Below are 10,291 nucleotides of genomic sequence, written 5' to 3'. Positions count from 1 at the left end.
TAGAGGCAGTCTTTACATCACCGCACACCCTACCCAGCACAGTCTGCATCCCAGTTTCAACCCTTTAACGCAAAGTCATTAATAAAGAAACCTTTCTTAAGTAACAATGGAACATGTATTTTATTTTTACACATGTGTTGGAAGTGGGGGAAACGGGGTGAACGGGGTATGTAACTGCAGAGGATAGTCAACAGTAACTGGGTAAAGAAACAGGGCAGGTTCAGCTTCTCTGTAAAGAAACTGAACAGTCACAGGTCACGCTGCTCGCTGCTCGCTGGTACTTGAAGAGTTCCTTGTCGCTGTCCAAGGCGCCTGTATAGGGCTTCATGAGCCAGGGCATTAGCGGATAGGCTGGGTCCCCGAGGATCACTATAGGCATCTGCACATCCCCAACAGTTATTTTGTGGTCCGGGAAGAAACTACCTTCCTGCAGGTGTCTAAACAGACCACAGTTCCTGAAAACACGCGTGTCATGAACCTTGCCTGGCCACCCGACGTTGATGTTGGTAAAACGTCCCCTATGCTCCACCAGTGCTTGCAGCACCATTGAAAAGTAGCCTGATTTCTCAGCAGCTGACTGTGGAAGAGGTGGACGATAAGGTGCGAGGAGGTGAAAACGGCCATAACTGCAGCGGGCGCCATGCTCGCAGTGCTGTGGCGTCCGCGCTGTCACTGACCAGAAAAGTGCATGAACAGATTGCCCGCAGGCGCTTCCGGGGAGGGAGGGAGGGCGTGATTGACGGTTCAATGATGACAGTTACCCAAAACCACCCTCGACACATTTTTCCCCCCAGCAGGCATTGGGGGCTCTACCCAGCATTCCAATGGGAAGCGGGGACTGCGGTAACAGTGGGATAGCTTCCCACAGTGCACCGCTTCCAAAGTCGACGCTGGCCCCGTTAGTGTGGAATCACAAAGTCGAATTACTGTCCTTAGTGTGGATACACAAATTCGACTTCGTAAGGTCGATTCCACAAATTCGAATTAAGTTGAATCGAACTACTCTTGTAGTGTAGACATATCCTAATTTTAAAAAAAAACAACAAAGCACCCACCACAATCTCTTACACTAAGGGTTCTCTTAAAGTTATCACTTTCATTTGTGTTACTTTCTTTTATTGATAGCAAACTTAATAAGTGGTGCAGTTGACGGTGATATCTGCTGTAAAAGTTGCCTAACATGTTCCATGACAAGACCCTGTTTTCATTTGTTTATAACTTTGCAAAACCATCTCTCTTTGTGCTGAAATTTCCCATGACAGTTGTCTGACTCAAGCTGAATGTGTTTTCAAAGTTTCAGTGAAAGCAGTTATTTCCAAGAATGAGATTAGGGAAAAACAGATAATTTTGCCAATGTTAATTTTGTACAATATTTTTCAAGAATTCTAACACTTCCAGGGTTGACGATTGGCAGGGGGCAGTCTGCTGCTCAGACATATTCCTTATGTTGTCTGCATGAAAATTCACTCAGGTTGGCTAATTAGCCACAGACCAGTGCCACTTTCACATGCTTGGTGCTTCTTAGAGCCATCCTGGTAAAATCTCTGAGCATTCCATCTGCATTGCACAGTCTCAGGGAGCTTGCTACAGACCAATCACTCTGTGCATGCTGCAGCTCTACAGCGCTCCCCAACCTGTGAACCCCACTGAGCATGTGCTCCAGCAGCTGGAGGCCCAGATGGGAGGATGATGCAGCATTACTAGCAGCAGTGGCTGCTGCCCCTTCAGCCTAAGGAAGGTAAGAGTTAAAGTGAGGAGGGGATGAAGCAAAAGAAGGGCTCCCTTTCCGTTCCCTGGGGTAGGGGGGCAGCACTCTCCCACAGCTTCCTCCACTTTGCCTGGTGCACGGAGAGCACCCTCTCTTGTGTAAATATACTTTAAAAACTGGAGGAAGGTGTATTGGGTCACCAGATGGAGACTATGAATTCTGGTCGTAGCCTTTCCAGTAGCTGGTGTTAATAATTCTATGCACTCCACAGTCTTTATTATCAAGCAAGACCTGACATGATACCTTAGTATCATTCCCAGTTTACAAACAGAGTGAGTGAAAGCTCTCGCCAGGTCACTTCTGGCAACACTGGGAATAGAATCCAGGGCCCAGAAAAATCAGAGCATGTCAGCCACTCCCCTCTCTGCCCCTAAATGCCCACTCCCACCCTCAGTACGTTGCTATGCCGAGGGCTGGGAGTGGGAGGATAATGTTATACAGCCACATGCACCAGACCTATGCTGCTCCTGAGCTGGCAGAATTCCCCCAGGGTCCTCTGCCTACTTTAAGGCTAAAGTATAATTCTGGAGCAGCAAAAAAAGGGGCCAAAGCAGGGACCAGAATCTGGTCCCAGGACTCTAATACAGCAATAGACTTATTGCCTTTCAGAATGAACGTGCCAAATCTACAAGGTTGGCTTTGTTGTCTATAACCACTGGGTCACATTCTCCTCCAGATGAGGGACCAAAATCCAGGAATACTGATTCCCAATATTCCTGTGCTGTCTAGCATGAAGAGTTGTGTAAACCACTGGCAAAGTGCGTATCATATTCTCCTGTAGTGGCCGGTTGGCATACAGAGGACAACAATATATTACTGCTATCAATTACACTTTGAAGCTCAAGTGATAGAGCTGCTGTACTGTGCATCTAAAGGTCCTGGATACAAATCTGGATGGTAGCCCATACCGTGAGGGGAGAGGGTAACATAGTTTCATCATTTCTGGGGGTTTTTTTGTTTGCTTTTTAAAAGACCTAAGAAATCAAAAATAAAAACCGTTACTAGAACATTAACATAGTAAAATCTAATACTCTACAGTTGGAAAAGGCCAGAATTAAGGCTGCTTGTTCACGTGCATTATGATACTATCTTTAATCAATGTGTTCTACAGGACCCTGCCTCATACAGTGCACAGGATGAACAGCGGAGGAGGCAGATCACTGGAAGAAGAGAAAGGTCATTCTCTTGCATGTAAGGAACTGGACTGGGATCCAGGAGAACCAAGTTCTAGTTCTGCCACAAGCTTCCTATGTGATGTTGGGCAAGACTGTTATTCTGCATTGTCTCAATGGGTCCAGATTAAGGTTGCCTGGGTATTTCCTAACTTTTGAGTGGTTGACTTTTCAGTCTTAACATTCTTTTAAGTTTTTCATATGCAATATTTATAAAATATGTCAGCTTGACAGATATGAGAATGAAGATTTCTATTTACCCACAGAATTGGTACAGTAAATGCAGCATAATTGGTGTCAGGCCATGTTTCCCCATATCTGCCTTGCCAACTTTGTTCCAGAGGCACTACCTCTAAGGAGGAGACAGTTGTTTAATCTCTATGAAAGTCAACCCCTAGCCTCCCTGATTAGTTATTCCCAGATGTAGTAATGGTTGTCTGTTAAGATACTTGTCTAGTAAGAATTGCTCTGAACACTGAACAACCTATATATGGTAATTAATTTTGGTTAAAAGCTAGGTGACTGAGTTTGAACCAACTCTTTAGGAGAAAAAAGCTACACTTGCCAAAACTAGCTGGTTGAGCTGTCCAGTCCTCCTGCAGTTATTTTTTTTTACTGTAGTTTTACAATACAACAATTTTACTTGACTTTATGAAGCCCTTCTGACTTCAGAGGTGCAGGAGGGTGTACGAATTTATGCCTTTGCCTTCTGAAAATGAGGCCCTCTTGGGTGTGTCTTTTACATTACAGTGATACTTGAACCAGAACTCTTGTAGTCCAGCTCTACCAGGTGAACCAAAATATATGGTAGGCAAATGCCATGCCAAATTTGTCTGAGCTGGAAGTTGCTCTTTGCATGTTATGATATTTAAAAAAGAAGATCTATGAAACAGGTACGAGGCTAGCCTATTAAAAGCAAACTCCAATCTTATGTTTTCAGCCCTGCAATCTGAAAGTTCAAAAAAGGTGAGAAACACTCCTCATCCTGAATAAAACGTGAAATGAATTTGAAAGTAAGTATCAATTACAATTGGTATTTCTGAGTTTACTACTGGTTGCAGCTGTGGGGACAATTACAGAAATCTGGTTAAATTGAGTTGAAGTCTGCGCTCAATTTATGTCCTTTACGTTTGTGGGGTTTTAAAATCAGGAAAAAATGGACACACATACACTTTTAATCCAGATCAAGTCCAAGTTTATTAATCTGTAAAACTCTTCTTCCACAAGCTAATCATAAGAAATTAATGAATGATTATGGAGTCTCGCATAAATATATACTGGAAATTTATGATTGCTCACAAAATATCAGCAGATCACATGACACAGTATCAAAAAAGGCAAATCAGTTCAAGCAATGCAAACAATCAGCATAAAAGGCTAAACAAGTAAGAGTAGAATATCAGCAAGCAATAATTCAAATCACAGTGATAACTTTCTTTAAATCCACTATTTACTTCGTAATCCTCCAGTGCAGTTGGAAAGTAGATACAGGTAACCATTTCTCCTAATTTAGTTACAGTGTTGAACAATACATTCTCATATAGTATTTCAGCTGGTCAGATTAACTATTAATGAAATTCTGGGCATGGGTGGCAAAATGTAGGCACACGAAAGACCAATTATACTTATAATCTAGGGTGTTTCTCATAGAGCCTGTTGGCCTCAGAGGTTCAGAGCTAGGATGTGGGGGTTATGCAAAAGATGTTGAATGGGATAATGCTCTAGGTCATTAACTTGCTTTACTTTATGAATCAATGCAATGTACCTTCTTTCCAGATCAAGGTCATCTAGTATTCTACATGGTCATCAGATTCTGGGAGGTTTTCCTGCATCTTGTGAATTGCAGACCTGATCCATAACTCTTTCTTCCAGGTTTCCAGAATAATGTGTGTTTGAGAGAGGGGGTGAGGATGTTCATCACTGGTGTCAAGGATAAATGTGTATCAGTCAGGAGGATAGGAGTAGGAATGTGTGTTGGTTCCTACTCAGTGCTGGTCTTTTTCAGTATACAGTCTTTGAACTCTCTGGCTAAGGCTTCACTTACATGTTACATCTGGTGCAGAGGGAATTCATGTCAGGAGGTTTAGACAAATAACAGAAGTCCCCGACCTGGGTTAATTTCTCTCTCTCTCTCTCTCTCTCTCTCTCCCCAACATAAATTGTCTCCCTTACTGGTAAGTAAGAGTTATATTTCTCCCAATTGTGCTCCCTGGGAAAGGTGTAGACAGTTAGTGTAATCACCTGTTATTAACTTTGTTAAGAGGGGAGAGTTAAAAGAATAAGGGAACAAGGGTGTATAGGTTAAAGTTCTCTTCTGGATGAACTTTTTATGCCTTATGAGCTAGGCAGAACCACACTGAATAATTAATTCAGGTTCTGTTTTACATCATGGTATCTGCACACTTTTACACTGGAATTGTTTTGAATTCCTTTCTAGCAAAGACAATCCTTGACTTTACAAACTAAAACAGACCATGGGCTCCAGTTATGGGATATCTTTTGCTCACCCTTGACAGAAAAATTCTTATGTTAGGTCAGGATGTATACCCAAGTTTCATTGGGAAATTAACCCCTTAGGGAAATGCTCCGACACAACCATTTTTTTGAAAAGGAAAAAGAAAAAGAAAAAAGTATCAAAGGCCACATCTAGCCCTCATATTATGAAACTAAAAGAATGTCCATCCTACTTTATTGTTGTTTTAACAATTAGAAAAATAATGGCAATGTTTGACTTCTGAACATTAAAGCTTGTTTAGGATTATTAAATCAGCCCTGCAAATGGTTAGTTTGCTAACAGGTTTTCCACTGTGACAGTATCTCAGGTAATATCACTTTTCAGAAGGACCTAGCTAGCCGTGTGTTTATCACGCATAGTATCTATGCAACCAATAGGCTGAAAACTAATTTAGGGCCTAAGTCTGCCACCTTTCTCATGCTGAATAATACCTTCCCCCGTCGAATAGTTCCACTGATTTCAATATTTATTATCTAGTCTGCAGCTTATTGACAGTGAGAAGTATTTCTTATTAGTTTTTAGGACCACATACAACTCTCACTGGCATGAATGGGAGCTCTACTTCACATTGGTAACAGTGTGCACCCTTAGAGTTAGTATGAGTAAAATACGTATCATTTTCTTTTAAGTGAAAGTGATCTATAATTAGGACCTGATCTTGCAAGGTATCTAGTGAAGTCAGTGGGAGTTTGAGAATGATTAGAACCTCACGGCAGGCACTTGCATGATCAGGCTATTAGTAATTACAGAATTGTTCCTTGGAGAAATATGTGAGAAGCTGAACTGGCTAGTGGTTAAAACAAATTATGGTAAACGCTTACTATAAGAATGGAGCTTCCATATAACAGGATATTACTGGGATCATGATTGAGTTTATGTTTTACTTTGAAACATTACTCATTCTTTGTTGAAAAAGCAAGCAAACAAACAAACACCCTACAAAAAGTAGACAGAGTTCTAAACAGCAAAGCTCAAAATTTCCCCGGAGTTCAGGGATGTTTTTTTATTATGCCCATCTCTGCTATCAACATTTTTAAAAAATTCAAACAAACAGCATTAAAGGGATAGGAACAGAGAGACCTTTTCCCAGTTCCAAATCAACCACTTCACCAAATGAGTACCCTTCCCAACCAGAATCCTAGATTTAGTCTAGCGAGATCACTGTCTATTGCAAGTAACCCGCAGCCCCCTTTCTGAATTCAAATTGTATTCAAGATTCACTCTCTGTATTGTTTAATGAGACTTCTAAATCTCACAAGAGCATATATCCTTAAAGATTTCAGTGAATGAAAGATGGCTCAGTGAAAAATCTGCTTCTATTCCTTTCATTTTTGTTGCTTACTTAAAAAAACCAACAAGTACACTGACATCTAGCTGGAAAATTGCTGGGTTTTCAGAGAATCTCAGAGACCAAATTATCTAACTCTTCTTTCTGCACCTTTAACAATCAGTTTTTGATGCAGTAGCCTAAGCATAATGTTTATCAGAATATATTATCAGAACAATATGATTCCAAACTTCATAAAAACCTGGTTATATGTTGTCATTGAATTCTGCAGTCAAGAACATTTAAAAATGTTTGAAGTTGTTCCAATGTCTGTAACCACAATAAGGATTTACAATGTGCAGGAACCTGTTTCTTCTGCTTCTTGTAGTTTATGAGGCAACCGAAGAGCAGAACTTTGTACTGAGAAGTAGTAAAATGAGGGTAAAGTGCTATTGCCATTCTAACAAACCATATTCATAGTCCAAAATATTCCAGCAACGAAATGGTATTTTCATCTCAGGGATTACTGATGGACTTAATGACTATGGATGAAATTTCACTGGTGCATACTTTCTCCTATGTAGATAATTCTGTCAAGTATCAACCTCATTACTTTCCTCCATCATACAAACATGTTTCAGTATTATTTTTCCTTGATCCATTTTGCTTCTATTTCAGTAATTTTTTTTCATATTCTCAAAAGTTTAATATAACATTTCCAATCTTTCAAATTAAAAATGTACTTTTTCTGCTGTCATAAAAAATGAATCGTACTATGTCATCTCCATGTATGCAACTTTTCCGTCAACTGCCAATTGAGAACAAAAACTTTATGCCAGTATTGTACTGAAGCTTTGTAGCGTTCATTCAGTTACAGCATTTGCATCTTCTTGATTACTTTGAAGATTAGTTTTCTAAGGATAATGTTTTCAGTGTTTAAGATCCCACAAACAAAAATCTGTCTATGGAAAAAGAGAGATATTTTGAATACTAAAGTCCTTTATTCAACAACACAGAAATATCACAAAAACAACTTTACTGGGCAAACTGAATGTTTTTATACAGTTTTGTACATGCCCCATAAGTGACTTTTTTTTAATAAATACACTGTTTTCCAAAACTGCTTTTTTTCATAATTGCACAAGCATACATACACCTTACACAAATATCTTTTAGAAAATTTAATAGATAACTGCACAGTTCAGAAATAGGAGAACACTGTGAAAGGAGTACATTTTTGTGGCCCATGTTTCTGAAAAATCTCCTAGTTCCCTGCATTTGTGAAAATGGAATACTTTCTAACATAGGAGCTGTCTTTTATTCACTAAGAATAGAGTAGATCTCAGTGTGAAACTGCCAAATTTAATAAAAACAACAATCTGAAACATTTAGCTGCTACATGAGAACCAACTGTTTGATATCACTATGCATCTAACCATGATCAAAGACCCACTACAGCTTTTTGCTGAATATATTCGACCCTGAATGGTATGTTCATTTAACTACTTTCTTCTTCATTATTTGATTACAGATATAGCCCATTTAGAGACTTTATATTCTTTAGCATTAATTGTATGACTTACATACCAGGGGTTCTGGACAAAAGGAAATACTTCCTTTCTCTTAGGGAGTGTCTATTATTAAGTCACATAATGTGTATGTGTGCCTCCTTTACAGCCTTATTATTTAATAGGTTTATCTGGGGTATGATAAAAAGATTTTTTTTCTATTAGGCATGCTTAGTGCTCACACCTAGAATACTTCAAAGTTATATTATGCGGTTTTTGCACTGTGAAAATGAAGAACACAAAAAGGGATAAAAATTTTCATATTGTAAAGTATTTTAGGATCTTGTGAAAAGCACAAATTCAGTAATTAGAACTTGACAATAATCTAATTTATAAATATGTATGTACCATGTATAGGAGAGAGAAAGAGAGAGGCCAGAAAAGGGATTTCCTTCTTCAAACATCAAAAACCAAAATGCTCTCTATGCACTACATCATAAAAATATTGTTTTACCAATATGGAAAAACTTGATGATATAAAGAAACAATGTCCAAAATAAATAAAAAACATATGTGGGAATCAAAGAAAATCAATCCTTGTTCATTTTTAATAATTAACGGGTTTTTTTGCTTTTCTTAACAATTTTGAATTGACGTAAAACACCACAGTTACAATATACAGATCCATCAGTTCTTGAAAACAAAACAACAAAACAAAAAAAGAAACCACATCAAGACATGCAACATTAGGGTATTAGACAGTAAGTACATTGCTATGAATATCTTTGTACACCTAATGTAGCCTGAACTGAATTTTGTCTCTACTTCTGTCAGAGCAATCACAATTTTCCAAAAAGCAAGGCAAGCTCACCAGTCAGATGTGCAAATAAGGCTTCAGTCAGTTTTTAAATCAATTAACAATTTGGTAAAGAAGACCTTACGTGGCTCTCATTGGTCCAGCAGTAAATAACGGTGGCCTTAACCAGAAAGTCTTAAATGAAATAACATCAGGTACAAAGCTGCCAAGTAAATGAATGTAAAGTTTATTTTATGATTGTTTAATTAATGATCTTTTATAAAATATAAGAGGGGGCACATGTTGCGAGCACATTAAAGATGGCATTTATTTTCTGAAATTACATGTAAGATGTCATGCTACACGGAACCCAGGACATGTGTGTCAGCCCTAACGTTTAGAATGCACATGCAATCTCCTCCAGCTCAACACACCAGTCCTCTGATGCTCCTCTACTGTGTCCCAGCCCTTCTACACACTACTGACCCTTGCTGCTACACAGTCAATTCTAGGATGCTTCTCCTCCCATCCATTGCCCTTAGGTTGCTTGACCATTGCCAGGGTTTGTCAGTCCTCAGACTTTCCCAGAACTCTGACTCTCCACAGACCGCTGATGACACATTCTGCTGTTCACCTAACCTCCCAGTATATGTCAAGCACTCTGAAAATGAGCAGATAATGGAGAAAGTGCTGAAATACTATGTTATTGGCACACTCTCTGCATCATTAGCCTGTTATTTCCATGCTTTTCTGTGACGCTACTAGCATTTATCATCCTATCTTGTATAAAATACTAAACATATAATATGTGGTGTAACAGCATTCTCTTACTTTCAAGGGGTGGCCTTTTCACATGAGTGAAAACAAAGCCAAGCTATAAATAGGTGATGGGGTATTCTGTATGAAGTGTACGTAAACTCAGTATCCTCCATATCCTTGTATTACATCTGAATTACGTAACTCCATGCTCTTCCTTTATGAGGAGTAAATGTTCTGTATACATAGCTAGTACAGGAGAAAGAATGGTGAAGCATTCTAGTATAGGCCTGAGGGACCAGTGATTCAGCAAGCCCAAGATCAGTGGACAAAGAAAGATGTGTGGGGACAAATAGTCACTCGTTGAAAAAATGTGGGGTTTTCTTATATACTTAAAAAATACCCAGGCTCTCATGGCCTTCACAACTGCAGGAGAGATCCAAGCCTGTCTAAATTTATAAACTAGCCTAATCTCTAAATGTTGCACATGGAGCGAAAATATTTTCATA

This window comes from Mauremys reevesii, linkage group 5 (assembly GCF_016161935.1).
Source record: "Mauremys reevesii isolate NIE-2019 linkage group 5, ASM1616193v1, whole genome shotgun sequence".
Lineage (NCBI taxonomy): Eukaryota > Metazoa > Chordata > Testudines > Geoemydidae > Mauremys > Mauremys reevesii.
The sequence above is the reverse complement of the archived record's forward strand: the minus strand, read 5'-3'. Positions refer to the sequence as shown.